Source organism: Hyposmocoma kahamanoa, unplaced genomic scaffold, assembly GCF_003589595.1.
Source record: "Hyposmocoma kahamanoa isolate Upper Pololo Valley unplaced genomic scaffold, ASM358959v1 89, whole genome shotgun sequence".
In the NCBI taxonomy this organism is placed as follows: Eukaryota; Metazoa; Arthropoda; class Insecta; order Lepidoptera; family Cosmopterigidae; genus Hyposmocoma; species Hyposmocoma kahamanoa.
Window position 1 is genome coordinate 1,920,098 of NW_020654520.1, and position 15,878 is coordinate 1,935,975.

The 15,878-nt window shown below is 36.5% G+C and overlaps 1 protein-coding gene across 1 annotated transcript in view; it reads right to left on the reverse strand.

The window, feature by feature from the left end:
• LOC113236110 overlaps nt 1-15,878 on the reverse strand; it is a 429,318-nt gene that overhangs the window by 191,338 nt on the left and 222,102 nt on the right. The gene's annotated exons all lie outside the window — the stretch shown is intronic.

Consider the following 15,878-nt stretch of genomic DNA (forward strand, 5'->3'; position numbering starts at 1 on the left):
GCCCAAAAGCGGCAAAAGTTACTAAATATCGTGGATCTGCAGGTAAGCGACACGCCTGTCCATAACAGTTGCAATGCCACTCAGAGCTTTAAAACGTGAAGATCAGGGGGGCACTGCTAATGTGCCCGTCACCCTGAGACATAAGTTGACAAGTCCCGTGTGCCTATAATTTCACCAGCATCCTTAGCGCCCTGTTACACTAGGCGACAGTTTTCGCGCAGCGATCGCCCAGCTACCACGCCTTCATGTACATTAATTGCGAATCTGAATTCTATTTACTAGGCAACAACATTTAAATACCTCTGAATATTAAAACATAGATACATAGATACATAGATCAAATTCAAGCCAGGCTCCCCGCATGCAAGCGACGCTCATTTTCATTCAAGTTAAAACGTAAAAGTCAAACAAATAGAGCGTATTTTGCCATGACAGTTAGAAGCACGCGGTCGCTGCGCGACGGTAAGGTAATGCGGACCCCCTCTTCGGCCGCGTGGGGTGAGCGCCAGGAAATTCATGTCGAATTAAGGCGCCATAACCCTTCAAAACCGGAGTAATGCTCACATTACTGCATGGCGGCAGAAATGGGTAAGGTTTCACTACTGCTTTCTGATCTAGACGATTCGATTTGCCTTCCTATTGAATGGATTGTATAAAACATTGGTTTTGACATTTGATGTACCTACTTCCCTTTGACAACCGGATATCAAATGGTACAACAAAAATGGCAAAATGAGGACATTTGGCATTTAAGATGACGTTACATATTTTCGATTCCCGTGTTTGACATAATTCAATGTAGTGCTATCTCTTTTGGCTTACGCCGGCAGGCAGTAATTAAACAAAGACAATAAAATGTTTATATTTTCAACGTCTAAATGCATCATATACATATAACGTCTGGTTTATATATGTCAATATAACATGTCCTTTGGTTTCCATAGTCTAAGTCCCTATTATGCTTCATTTGACGATTAAAAAGGGATGAGGTAAAGTTAATAGATTTTTACTGTACTTGATTTTTGTAGCAAAAGTTCTTTCCTATAGTTTTATTTTTCTAACGTATTCTGGACGATATTTCTTTTTTTTTATGTAAAGAAGGAGGCAAAAGAGCCGACGAGCCACTTGATGGGAGGTGATCATCATCGCCCATGGACTTTTGCAACATCAGATGAGCTGCCTAAGCGTTGTTAGCCTTTGAGAGCCCTGTAAACACGCTTTTTGAAGAACCCCGTGTCATAGCACAAAGGGTACACTTCAGGAGGAAGATCATTCCACATCTTGCAGGTTCGAGGAAAGAACGAACGAGATGCATATGTGGTCTTACAATGCCAGGCATCTAAGATATGGGGATGGACTCTAATACTCCTTTGGCGGGAGGTGCGATGGTAGAAACGAGACGGTGGCACCAGCTCGAAAAGTTCCTCAGAGCACTCCCCATTATAAAGACGGTAGAACACACACAGAGAGCCAACGTCTCTCCGTAAGCTAAGGGCCACTATACCGTCTGTGAGTTTGATATACATATAGATGTGTGAATTGTATTATATTGTAACCTTAGAACACAAAATTATAATTCAAATGCAATGTCATTAGATATTTTCTATACATACATATCATAAACCGTCTATGATGTGTTCAAAAACCGTAAATTACGACCAGCTTAAAGATAAACTGTTTTGTTAGAACAAATTTCTTATCTGTGAGATGCTATTATTGCTTCATAATAACATCAAATTCGATATCGAGTTCTTAGGTTTCCGCGATTGTTACACATAGGAATTGAAACTATATTTCCGTTTGTTTGAAAAAACAAATATACGCGATTTAAATCCGGAATAATCTCAGTACAGAGTAGTAAAAAAACCGACCTCAAAAGTAAATGGAATTATGTCTATTTGCTAAGTTTTATTGAAATATCCCCTAGTTCGCCACTATACAGGACTTGACACCGGAGTTAATAAAAATCGGTTCTCACTACTCAAAGTATATTGAGAGAAAAACGCCTTGAATTGGAGAAAAAGCAAAATCAACCATTAAAATAATTGCTCCTAAATGAAAGTTAGGCGCTATTTACAAAAATGAATCTTCATGCATGAACAGCCACCCTTCGAGGTGGATACTTTTCTTCAAAATGAAATGGGACCACTATGGAAGTCCCCCTTTCCAACAAAAAAAGAATCATGAAAATCGGTTCACAAATACTGGAGTTATCGCGTAACATACATACAAAAAAAAACCTCTCCAAACAAACAAACTCCTACTTTTTTGAAGTCAGTTAAAAATAGTTTCATTTCCTATCAAATTCGATGTTATTATTTCATTCAAATTTCGAACAGCTCTGAAAAACAAAACAATTTGATTCGACCTCAATTCTAATATCAGTCGAGATGAAGTTTCATTCAAAATGAAATGTCAATAGCAAACAATTTCGACAAATTTCACACGTTATTTGATATCGAACGATATGATAGTTGGGGCCGACTTTAGTTTGTCTATGAATTAAATAAAAACTAGTTGTGTGACATGCGTGAGGAAAGTTATATTTGCCGCCATTTCGCCAGTCGTAACATGCGGTTCCTGACTACATCATGGAGAGCTTGTAATGTATGTATAGATAAAGCAGTGTCTGTAACTGTACTTAATTAGACATTAAAACTCTCGTGTGATATTTTAAACCCACACTCGTATTTTAATGCATTTCATTATGTAACAGTCACATAAACTACTACTTATAAGTAAATGTCAAAAAACAATAATTAATATCATTAATTTACAGGTTTCAAACAACTAATAACACTGACATATTAGTTTAGGAATTACAAAATTAACACTTTAAGAATCGTCTCTAGCAAATGCTGTGTGATGAAGTAACCTTTGCACGTTGTAGTAAAAAATTAATGAAATAAAAAAAAAATATTTCTTACCCGCATATTTTTTTCCAATAAAAGTTTATGTGGTGTTGTAAGGGGATCGGGCGTAGATCTAACGAAAATCCGACTTTTACGAATCTGGAGGTTTATATGTTATATTTGTAGCAACTTTTACAATACAATTAACAGATGATATGATGTTCTACAGCTACGTAGCTATGAAGCTGTCCTCGTAGAAGCAGGTATCGTAGAGAGTCACGAAGGGAGCTACGAAACCTGTCGCATAAGCTGGGGAGCGTAGGCACTGGACGTGTGTCGATCGTGACCGATCGAAAATTATTCAATCAGAGCGTGACCTGATAATTATCAGAAATGATCGACCGAAACAGGTCTAGTAGGCACGAACTTGCAGGTATCCCGCAGACCAGGCTACCCCAAGGGTAGGCTGATCCCAAGACAGGCTATGAAGACAGGCTATCCCAAGAGTGGAAGCTAACTCGGAAGTGAGGTAGGAGAGTGAATATCCACATTTATACAAACAAAAATCCACGTTCTGTGTCATTAATTATTTGCTGAGAACACTTTTATAGCGCGTTCGATCCTAACGCCATCTAGCGGTTGGCCCTTATTATAAGGGTTTGGTCCTACGTTGTGTTATAGTGTTATTTTTATTTAATTTAATAGTTTTACTTAAATACAGGCTATGCATTTAAAAGCGAAGCTTATAAAAATAGTTAAAGAAATGTAAATTAGTGCACGTCGTTACAAGGTTACTTGGGCTGGTTTTTCCTATCCTATCCTAGGATCATCTGATCCTAGAATGTTTTTAGTATAGTAATCGCTAAAACTTAAAAGCTCGAAAAATAACTGTAGCTCACAAAATTACCATTCAGTTCAAGTCTTATGCGAAACAATATTTTAAGATGCAAAATTGTCTATTGAATATGTTATACAATATAGCGGTACAGAACGATACATCAAACTGTTGTTCTCTTAAATGATGTATCGGCGCAGGTCAAAGGTGGTATGGGAGTACGCTTTTGTTATCTATCTATTGGATTTATCGAGGAAACATCCTATAGTATGAATCATAATTAGATATCTAAAATGTAAACACAGGGGATAACCGAGCAAAAACAAAAAACTTTTAATTTTGAAAATTATACAAGTAGAGAAGTAACTACAATAATAATAAAATTTCGATTATTAAGGTAACATTGACTCATTTAGTAATAGCAACAGTTAAGCTAAATATTAATGTTAGTACTTGGAAACAAAAACAAGAGAGAAGACAAAACCACACTACATTTCTACTATTTTTTACGTATGTGGATCATACAATTTTTTTTCATAAAATGTTGACCGTTGCCTGCATATACATACTCGAAGATGCGAAGTTTGTAAGGAATAATATCACCGACTTTGAATTTACACGTAGCTCACGCCGCAACAAACAACTAGTGCTTCCTAAGCCCAGGTTAGAGTTATTCAGAAATGGTCCTTATTATAGAGCAGTTAAAATATATAATGAGATTCCTTCAAATATTAAAAATGACTGAAGTGATCCTTCACAGTTAAATTAAAATATTTTTTCACTAAAAATGTTATTATTCTATAAATGAATTCATTAACGACAAAGAAATTTATATCTTTACATTACCAATTATACTCGTACATATATCTTCTATTTTGCGGTCTAGCCTGTGTATGCCTAATAAAGCTTTTATATTTATTTACTTATATTTATTATTGAAAAATTTTTAGCCATTTTTTTTAAACCATATATAGTGTAATGTACTTCGTTTGTTTTGTTATATTGTAATAATTATTTGCATGCAACCTCTAAATTGAATTAAATTAAATATAACATATTGCAATGCCCTAACACGGTTCGATATATGAACCCTGTTATGGCATTGCAATATATACAATTTATACTGTCACTGTGATATTTTTTAAGATCAATTATAATAGCAATAAACAAAACAAAGACTCACGTAGGGACAGTCGAGCCAGTTCCCTATCATGCTCAGGGGGCCAACTATGAGCTTCCAAGCAACCATACAAGTTTCATGCAATTCACTTTACGTGATAAAAGTGAATTATTTAAATTCGCATCATGACATACACAAAGTTGAACAGGAACACGGCAAGATGATGAGTTTTACTTTTTAAACATTAATTATTGTCTCTGGCCGGATAGTTGACATCTGACAAGAGCAAGATGGAACTACATACTAAATCATATGAAAGAAATAGACAGATGTACGATCCTGGGAGCGTTCAAGCACTATTAACCGATTGTGTTCAAAATCAGAATAATTATATATTTTTTAATAATTTTATTAATGATTATATACTTGTTACGTTATATTGTGATATTGGCAACTTTCCAATCATACTTTACAATTTGTCGTACGACAAACTTACATGTCATGTCTAGTCATTATCATTGAAATGAATAAGGTGAGTTTGTAATTTGATAACATAATTGGAACGTATCTTGTATATATGTAGATTGTCATTGATTAATGGGCTAAAGTAAAATTTGGCACTATTTTAAAGTTATTTTAAGATTTTCGCTAAAATTATTAAAATACAATTAAAAAATTGCAATTATATTCATGCCAATAATTTATCAACAATACTCTGTAGATGGCAAACTCGAACTAATCTATTCAAAAAAGTTCAATAGTGAATATTATTTATTTATTGACAATTGGCTATAGAGCAGACAACAAATAATTATGAAACTATAATGAACATAAACGAAATTTCTTAAAAATGTCACGACATTTCCAAAAAAGAAAGTTAGTCACGGAATAACTTTCTTTAAATGACTTATTTTGACTTATTTTGAGATGAGATTGTCATGTGATTTGCGATACAAATGACACGTCATAATACGATTTTACTATGAAAGAAAGGGTGAACGGATTTCGGAAGGGAAACGTAAACTGCATGGACAGTGAATTGTTTTTGTGAGGTCATAGTACGAATTTGACAGTTTATCGAACTTATGGGCTTAAATAGGATTGCTATAAGAGCTCATTGTAAGCCCCTAGGATGCTGTTGGTGCTGGCCAGAAACCAGCGCGCCAGAGATGTGCAACGTTTTCGCATCGTGGTGTAGATGCAAACATCCCTGCAACAACACCGCAGCAGCCCCATCAGCATCCTGAATGCATTATTATATTGAACAAGCAGAGCACTGTGCTGTTTCTGACTGAATGTAACCTACTGGCTGCTTGTGTAGAATGTCGCACAATAATCTCTGAAGAATGTGATTTTACCTGCTATAATCTGATAAAACTTAGAACAATTCACATTTTGTAATACACACATGGGATTGCTAGATCAGAACGCATGTATTATTTATTTATTAAACTTTATTGACCACAATACAGTATGGTACAAAAGGCGGCCTTAATGCTAAAAGCATTCTCTACCAAACAACTCTTGAGGAAAACAAAATTCACGAATGCGGCAAATTATTAATAACTTAATAATAACACAAATATAATAAATATATAACAAACAAACCTAACATATACATATTATCTGTATACTCGTATATATTCATTGACTTACAAATAAATGGACGACGGGTCTAATACAAAAACCACGAAAAAAATGTCCCAAGTCAACCTATTTAAACGTAGTGACATGTAAAGGAATATGAAAAAGCTAAAACGTTGAATTTAAATTGTAATGTCATCGCAGTACTGTCTAATTTTGCTTGCTTCGCTGTCAGTCGAACAAACGAAGACTAAAGCGTGAATGACGCTCTGTATACGATTTTAACGCCCTATAAGTTCGGACACTTTTTAGCGCGGACCCGACGTCAATTTATATATGATACATACAATAACAGAAGAAGAAGATGATGATTATCGCTGTGACAAACAATTTAAAAGATGCTCATTAATATTCTTTTTGGAAGAGAATAAACTAGGAGAAATTCTGATGGAGCCTGGGAGAGCATTCCAGGGACGTGTTGAATGGAGACTGAAGGAATCAGACATGAAACCAGAAGATTGAGAGTACAAGAGAGTACAAGAGTTAATGGATCGAAGGGGGCCTTCATGACAGTATCTCTCTTATCTTTGTGATACTGAAATTTACATTTCAAGTATTCTGGATAGTGAGGATTGAAAATAGGGAGGGAGGAGATGGGGAGCCATTTAAGTTGAGCCCTGAAAGAGCGTGAACGTATCTTGACGCGGGAGTGAGAAGGAAGGTGTGCAACAGAGAGTGTGAAATTATAGAATAGAAAACGAGCGCGATAGGTTTTGTTTCATGTTTTGTTTGAGATGGGCGACACCCGACCGAGGAGCAAGATTTGAATCCTTTTCTTTGATTATCCCACATACATTTTTACTTAATTTCGTTTTATCCGCTCACGCGATGCGCTCCTCCTACCGCAAAATTGCGGCTATTTGGTTTCGCAAATTAGAAAAGCATTCAGTTTAAATACAAGTTTTTATAAATAAAAATTATTATTCTGCATTGCTAAATAAATACCCTCCGTACTACCAACAAAAACATCTCAAATAAAATGCAGTAATACACCGCAAATCCTGCACTTAAAAAGCACTAATGAAATGTTTGGTGTACTTGGATAAATATGATAATATTCCGTTTGAGTGGTTCTAACGTTTACCATGAAATTACTCCTTAAAGTATAATTTATAAACATTTATATTCAGGGTAAACTTAAAAAACGCTACTTACGGTATGTTTTCAATAAATAAACACGGCAATCACCAGTCCAAACAATAACACACACGATTGTCGTGACGTATTTTTGAAGTTGTTTATTTTTTTAAATGACAGACCCAGGCATTAAAAACTTTATGGTTTGCTAGAGTAGTTACCGAAATAGCAATTAATATTAGTTCTTTTACCTGTTATAACTTCGATATCCGATAAATCGGTATAAAATCATCACCGGCACCTCTAGGTATGGTATGCGTCTACGGCTGCATGTATCACGTGAGCGGCTAAGCATTAATTATGATAAGGTCGTAAGTAAATTTATGACACTGGTAATGTAGGTAGATGTCATTGGTGATTCGTTTCTAGAACTCAAATGTTTTTTGCCTCGGTAGTGCGTTTGCTAAAATATTGTTAGTTCTTGTTGAACTTTTTGTTCATTAATAATATTTTCCGATTCCGTTAGGAATAAAAGGTTTAGCACACCTGCATTAACACTTTGACAATGACATTTCTTTGTTTACACTTTGGACACCTTATTATTATTCATTTTTATGGTACCAGCCATTGACTTACAATTATATGGACGTCGGGTCCGCGCTAAAAAGTGTCCGAACTTATAGGGCGTTAAAATCGTATACAGAGCGTCATTCACGCTTTAGTCTTCGTTTGTTCGACTGACAGCTAAGCAAGCAAAATTAGACAGTACTGCGATGACATTACAATTTAAATTCAACGTTTTAGCTTCTTCATATTCTTTTACATGTCACTACGTTTAAATAGGTTGACTTGGGACATTTTTTTCGTGGTTTTTTTATTAGACGCGTCGTCCATTTATTTGTAAGTCAATGGTAGCAGCAGTGTTATAAAGTTTCACTTTGTTTACGGTCTTAAGAGTCCATTATACAACCTCAAATGGCTTTGGTTGATTTCGCATAACAGTGAATGTGTTAAATCAATTACTTTAGAAAAAATACATAGTAAAATTGAGGACATACGGTGTGAAAATTTTTACGATGGAAAAAAAAACACAAACTCACCTCGAAATTTTACAAAATAACTGCTTCAATAGGTACTTTGAATATACCAATGTTTTTTTAATATCAACTGAACTAAATAGAACACGTAGTTTAATTCTGAAATGAAGCTAGCGTCAACTAGCTGAGGTATTATCGATTTTTAAAATCTGCAATTTAGTTGATTTTTTTTTTATATTTATTGAATATGATGATGTTTTTACTACGATAATATTCATCTGCTTTTTTGTGAAAATACCAGACTAGTTTGTCATTATTATTGATAAAAAGATCGGAACAGATAAAAGAAAGGTTCTTTCGCCCCGACTGGATTCGAATCAGCGAATTTTTTTCTGAGATCAAGTAAGGGGACGAACAAGTTCACATGGGAGCCAAGTGGCAGGAATGCACAACTCTCGGAAAACGTGTAAAGTCCCCAACCCGTGAAACCCGTGAAACCCGTGACCGTATAAATGGGTTGATGATGATGAAAATATTGCTTTCATTTATTCAAAATTAATATCTTTTACGTCCCATTATAAAAGTGTATATCATTAATTTTATTAAACAAATTCTTTTGTACATCATAATCCCATCAAGCGGGAGTCATCAAAAATACATTAATCCAAAACATATCACATGTACTACAGTGCGCAAAAATACTCACGGACACTGGCATGAAGATACGAAATATATTTGGGAACCAGAGCTAGGTAAGCGTCCGGGTTTCAACTTGGTGCTTTGATAATCGAAGGCAAAAACTATTTACATTACAATATTTGTTGTACATCGAGTTTTATTCAAATATAATGATATTCTTACAAAATGTGGAAGGACTGTACTGCCGTCCACTAATTAAAATGCAGCTAAGTGACGAATGGTCAAATATCCGTTCTAAATAGCAAAAAATAGAGCACAAAATTCTCTTATAAAGACAGTTAAAATTATATAGATTTTAAGACTTTCGTGGTTATTCACCAAATGATTATCACTAATATCAGGTTTCTTACCACGGTATGACTTCTTTTTATTTTCCCGATATTTCGGAACGGTTGCACGCTCCATGGCCACGGGTTGACTGTGCAGTAATAAAAACAAAAACACCTCGAGTTCAGTTTCGCGTGTGGATACAGTCAGTGTGGTTTGTGTGAAAAAAGTGAGTGACAATGGTAACGCCACAACAAATCGCGATGAAGGTAGTCGTCGACAGCGCAAGAGGGTACACAGTTATGTCTGCTCTTAAAGCTGTCATCTGCCGCCGTCCAGTCAACCCGTGACTATGGAGCGTGAAACCGTTTCGAAATATCGGGAAAATAAAAAGATGTCATACCGTGGTAAGAAACCTGATATTAGTGATAATAATACAGTTAAAATTAGTTAACTTATCGGAACTTACCCTAACGATGCATAGCTGAAATATCATTAAACAATGTTCTAAAACTGGGTTATGTTTTTTTTATGATATCTCAAAGATTATTTTGTCACTTTTTTATTTGGTTTTAGTTGGCGGACGGCAGTGTATATCCAACACTCGAATTTAGGGGGCGGGAGTTTTATGAAAAAATGTTACGTGTAAACGCCATGGACGCGTTCATAACCTACAAAACCTGCCACGCATAATTTATTTTCCAATAATTTCAATAACTTATATCTTCAAAACCACGAGTTTCCGTAACTTAATATTGTACGATTAGACTACTAACGATGTAGTCTATTCACCATATTAATTTCAACACTCAACTTGAGTGTTGGTAATGTACATGCTGTGTCCCATGCTGGAGAGATGGGTGTGTCTGCATGCGTCTGTTTCACACCTTTTAATATAAAATTAATATTAGTTTTTAAGAAAATATTGTTACTAGCCATTATGGACCCAGTGTCTGAAATAAATCATTATTATTATTATAGAAACGATTCACTGGAAAATCGCATTAAAACAAATCGATACAAAAATCGTTACTGTCGGTAGTCGGTATTATGTGGAGTTGCCTCTTTTTTCTACATCGAAATTTGTAATAGGTTACTATGAAATCGTACCAAATTCCGTATTCACCGTTTCTGCCCACAATTTTGGACATAACTGGTTAAAAACCGGGTTAAAATCAGGGCGGGTTGATTGGATTTTAAATCACTGCTCATCTCTGTTGGGAACTAATAATACTTGAGTTAGACTCTCGAGTAAAAAAACATTACCTAAGTGCACTGTTGCAAAAATATTCTTTATTAACGACTCTATTTAATACCAGTGGGTTTATTCATAGCACAAGTATGGTAACTCCATACAAATGTAGCAGCACGACTTATGTATGCACGTCCACCGAGCGCCGAGTACGGACGCACACAATTGTATAATCTTGCAGTACACTTGCATTGCACAGCCCGGGTTGTCACATGCTCCATTAATTTTATAGAATGAAGCGGTTGCTCTGTGTTTAACAAATTACATCAAGTCGTAGACGTGTTTATGGTTGTGTTTGTGAGAGTCTTTGAATTTCATAATCGAGATACCCATCCTCGATGCTGGTATAAAAATATCAACACGTAAGTACCCACTGCATTTAACAAAGGTTATTGTAATTTAGCACAATAATACTGTGATGAACACCTTATTTTTTAACCGACTTCAAAAAAAGGAGGAGGTTCTCAATTCGACTGTGCTTTTTTGTATGTATTGTATTGTATGTATGTACGCGATAACTCTATAAAATTTGTGAACCGATTGAGAGGATTCTTTTTTGTTGGAAAGAGGGTAGCTCATTACTAGTCCCATTTAAATTTGAAGGTAATATTCCACCTCTAAGAGTGGCAAACTAGGGGATGAATCCGGAATACAACAGTTACAATTATTTCAAATTATGTGTATAACTTGTATACACATTGTAACAACCCTACGCGCCGAGCAGGCGGGAGTTGCCTTACTTCTTTTTATTATACTGTGGTCTATTTTACACTGCAACGTCATTCGGTTTAATATAAGTGACGGAATATTTCACTTCCTAATATAAACGCAGCTGCGTTCATTTGTTTTAATTTCGAGTTGAAAAAACGCCAGGGATGACAACAGTACATATGTGACGAAATTCAGATGGTGATAATTAACAAACAATTTAAATGTACAAATTTCGCACACTTGTGTAGATAACAACACCAAATATCTAGCCTCAAGATGGTAAATTCCGTATACTATGCCTATATACCTATAACTGCCTCCGTGGCCTAACGGTTACCATGCCGGACTGCCACGCAGAGGTCCCAGGTTCGATTCCCGGGCCGGGAGAAATAGTTGTATGGCCCACAATTAATTCTCTCGTGAGTTTGGATGTAATTTGTGGTTGTCTATGTGTGTGTCCATGGCACCCGCGACACAGGGTTTCCCTAGTGCGGGGCTATGTTGAGTGTGTGCGTTATTTACTATGAGTACCACAACAATGAAGTTAACTCCAAGGCACTTCTCAGAACGACCAGGCCAGGATATAGATTTGAGAAGTGGTGCAATAAATCGCCAAACACAGAGAGCAGTGGCGCGTTTTGGGGGAGATCTTTGCCTAGAAAGCTTAATAGAAAAATCAAGTTCGACATGAGAGGCCATAGTCGGACGGTAGAACTAAATGACGGTGTACTGGGAATGATATTCTCTGCAAGCCCAACAGGCTCACAACACCGATCTACTGACGGCTAAAAATGCCTTAGCATTTTACACATCTTATTTATACCTCTAATATTTACACGACTTATATAAAAAATGTCTATAACATCTTAATTATTTCGCCAGTATAACGTGCCACTGAATTGTATAGAATGAATTTGTTTACCGGGAATCTAAAAGTCGCTATGGATACAGCTGAAATATGGTGGCCCATTTTTTACACCTGTAAGCTCCAAGCTCAAACTGTAATAACCATTTAGATATATCTTATGCATTTATCCACGACATGTAATCTCTGAAATTTATAGCTACTCCCCGAAAGGAAATTAACTTCATAGTTACCACGTTCGGTATATTTCATAGCTGTCGTAGCAAAGCTTCCCATATTGGGCAAATTCGATAAAGCCTGGTGAATGTAAACTTTACATATCTTTACTTGTCTAAGTTTTGTTACGTATGTTTATTAAGCTATCATGAATGGTCAAATATCAGTGGCCCATAGGTTGTAGAAGTATAAGCTTGGCGTCCTTTCAAAGGCGATGCGTTACTAAACACCAGGGCAGTTGTTTCTGCTGTACCAAGCACAAGTCCGGTCGTCCATGCTACCATGGTTCTGTTAAATACCAACTGATATCTACTGATTCGAGAGATAGGGTTTTCCGGGTAGACTACGAGCTCGACGACAAGACTAGGGTACAGCGGGCGTCCGGACCAAACCCTCCGCCATTGATACGCCTTTGCTCTTGCTGGGGTTTGTGGTTAGCTGAAGAGACGGACATGTAGGTCTGCCCCGGTTTTGCGTGTTTCCGGGGCGTCTGTATCGTGAGCAGCTAGCGCGTCTTATTAGCGGTCTAGTTGACGGCCTGAAGCGAGGAGACTTGCCCTTTAAGTTGGAAGCTATGTCCGGACATTGTCGCAGGACACTGCGACTGGCATATCCGGCACTAGTCTGGAGAACTAGTAGAGGATAAGCTAGATATCCTCCGGTCCCTCCAGCCGCTTAGGTTATTGGGAACTGGAGAGGCATCGTTTTTTGGCGTCGTCGGCATCTGGAAAGTAGGGAGGGTACGTGCTGTACGTGCAATCGGCGCGGCTCACCTAAGGCCTTGCAGAGAACCGGACGAAGTACATGCAAACGTGGTAATCCGGGGTTAGAACCTGACTTAGATGGTCCTTGTGCGGGTTCGCACAGGTCATAGTGCCCTTCCCGCATAACCAAGAGGTTGATAGGGAGGGGCACTATAAACAAAACTTGAAAAGGGTTGTAACCCTAACTAGCCATGAACAGGTTCACGGCAATGAAACTGGAAACTTCCGGTCCACAAAATTGATTAAAAAAGTAAAATTTAAAGAAAGGGCCCTAAATGGGCCGAGTAACTGAATTACAGATTTAGGTACACGAAGGCTGTAGACTTATAAATTGTTACACATGATTTAGCTTATGAAATGATTACAAACGTAGTAATGAACCAGAATTAGCGATTATTCGCGATGGAATTTGGAACAGCTTTGACTGTTGTGGCGGTCGAGCTGGGAGTGGCAGTGGTACGAAAACAAAATGAGAAAGTGAAGGAACATGGAACAATTCAAATTTAAAATTTAAATACGTGTAAAATAAGAAATGATAGGAAACAAGCGGAGAGAGGCGATACACCGTCACAAACTTATGTAGAAAGATATGAGAATGGACACTCGAGATTCAGTTTAAAAGCATGCCAAGAGGTGTTTAAGTGACTAGAATTTAGTGGAGACGAAGCTGCTGAGACTTAAACACCGCCGTAAAGATGCTTATTAATACTTGCAATAACTATTATATTTAAAAAATAACTTACCGATACGATTTTGGTATAATTAATAAATAAAAACAAAATGGCAACTCTAAAAGATATTGGTGGCGTTGTTCGAGAAAAAAAAAATGCGAGATGGAAGTGAATTAACGGGCGAACGTGATTTTCCTGAAAAGATGTATGTATGTTTTTACAAGTTTTAAGGGATTACATGTCGGATTACAATTAATATTTGTGTTATAGATCTATTGTTTCAAGTTCGTAGATATCGTTGGTTTGATTTAAAATTATATGCTTATGCTTATAATGGCTTCTGCTACCAAACGTTGAAACGTGAAACCTATTTCTTTATATTGCAATATTGGCGCTTGATGTTGATATGTCGGGAAATGTGGATTCTTTCCATCCTTCCCACTTCATCCGTAACATACCTAATGTACAATCGAGAACTTGTTAAACAAATATCTCTGAGATGTATTAGAGTTCGGAACAAACTTTGTGAAAGTCAGATATCGTATGTGAATCCTATACATCTGGTGTTGGTGCAAATCAGCGACAAACTGTTTGGATTAAAACTTTCTTCGGCGACGCAAATTATGTCCATTTTGTATTCTCAAGATAATTACAAGTTTTCTTAGTTTAGGAGTCAGGGAATAATTTAATTGTACTAAAAATTGTGGCTATCCTTTGTACAGTTACGAGCACATCAAACTGGACTTTGCATCTTGGACTTTAGACCGTTCTTAAATAAACGGTATTAAGTTGAGTTTCAATCGTATGGCTCTTGCTTTTGAATGGTACGGAAGTGAATTTTTGTAACTGGTAATAAAAGGGTTTTATTATTTTTTCCGGGGTCATTCGTATACACATACACTTCACACCTTTTTACCATCGAGGTATGCAGAAACATATCTTTTGTCTCATCACTACGTATCTATTTTCGGTGTTTATTTGTTTATATTGATATTATCAAGTGAATGAGTTTGTGTATCTGGGTAATGTGTTTACAAGAGATAGAAAGTTTGACGAGGATATTGAAAGAAGGGTACGAAAGGGAAACGCAGTAAATGAAGCCATAAATGGTCTAATGGAGAGCAACATCTTATCCCAAAAAGCATACATGTCCATACACAATGCTTTGCTGGTTCCCACACTGACGTTTGGTAGTGATAGTTGAGTACGGTAGAAGAAGCATGAATGTAGAATTAATGCAGTGGAGATGAGATCTTTGAGGAAAATTTGTGAAGGAAAAGTTGAGTGAAAGACGTGGTTTGAAAGAGGATGTAGTGAATAGAATAGAGAAAGGAATGTTAAGGTGATTTGGGCATGTTTGGGAGTTTTAAGAGGACGTTTTGAGAGGATTGATGTCCTCAAATAGGCTGGGATCCGAAGTGACAAGAATAAAAGAAGTTGTATGAAAAGGGTAGTTGATGTATATGAGGCTCGAGAGTTGTGTCACGATAGAGCAAAGTGGCGTTCCGTAGTCTCTGCCTACCCTCCTGTGGGACTAGGGCGTGAGTTATATATATATATAATTAATTACGTTACATTTGTGCACATTAATGCGGACATCTGGGGGCCTACCACAACCTCTTAAAACAATATTATTTTACGTTGACTTCTCGTACCAAAACGCGCTTAAACTAAGTTTATTGTTAAGTTAAAACTATAATGTTTTATTGGCAGCTTTGTGACTATTCATTCACTCAGTTCGTACCATGACGCGACTTTGACATTAAAGTAATATTGTTCTTATGTCAAATTTATCAATCTTAAAATAGTTACACGGATGCAATGGAAACAATATTATTTTCAGTTTTATTATCTTAATATTGATTTGT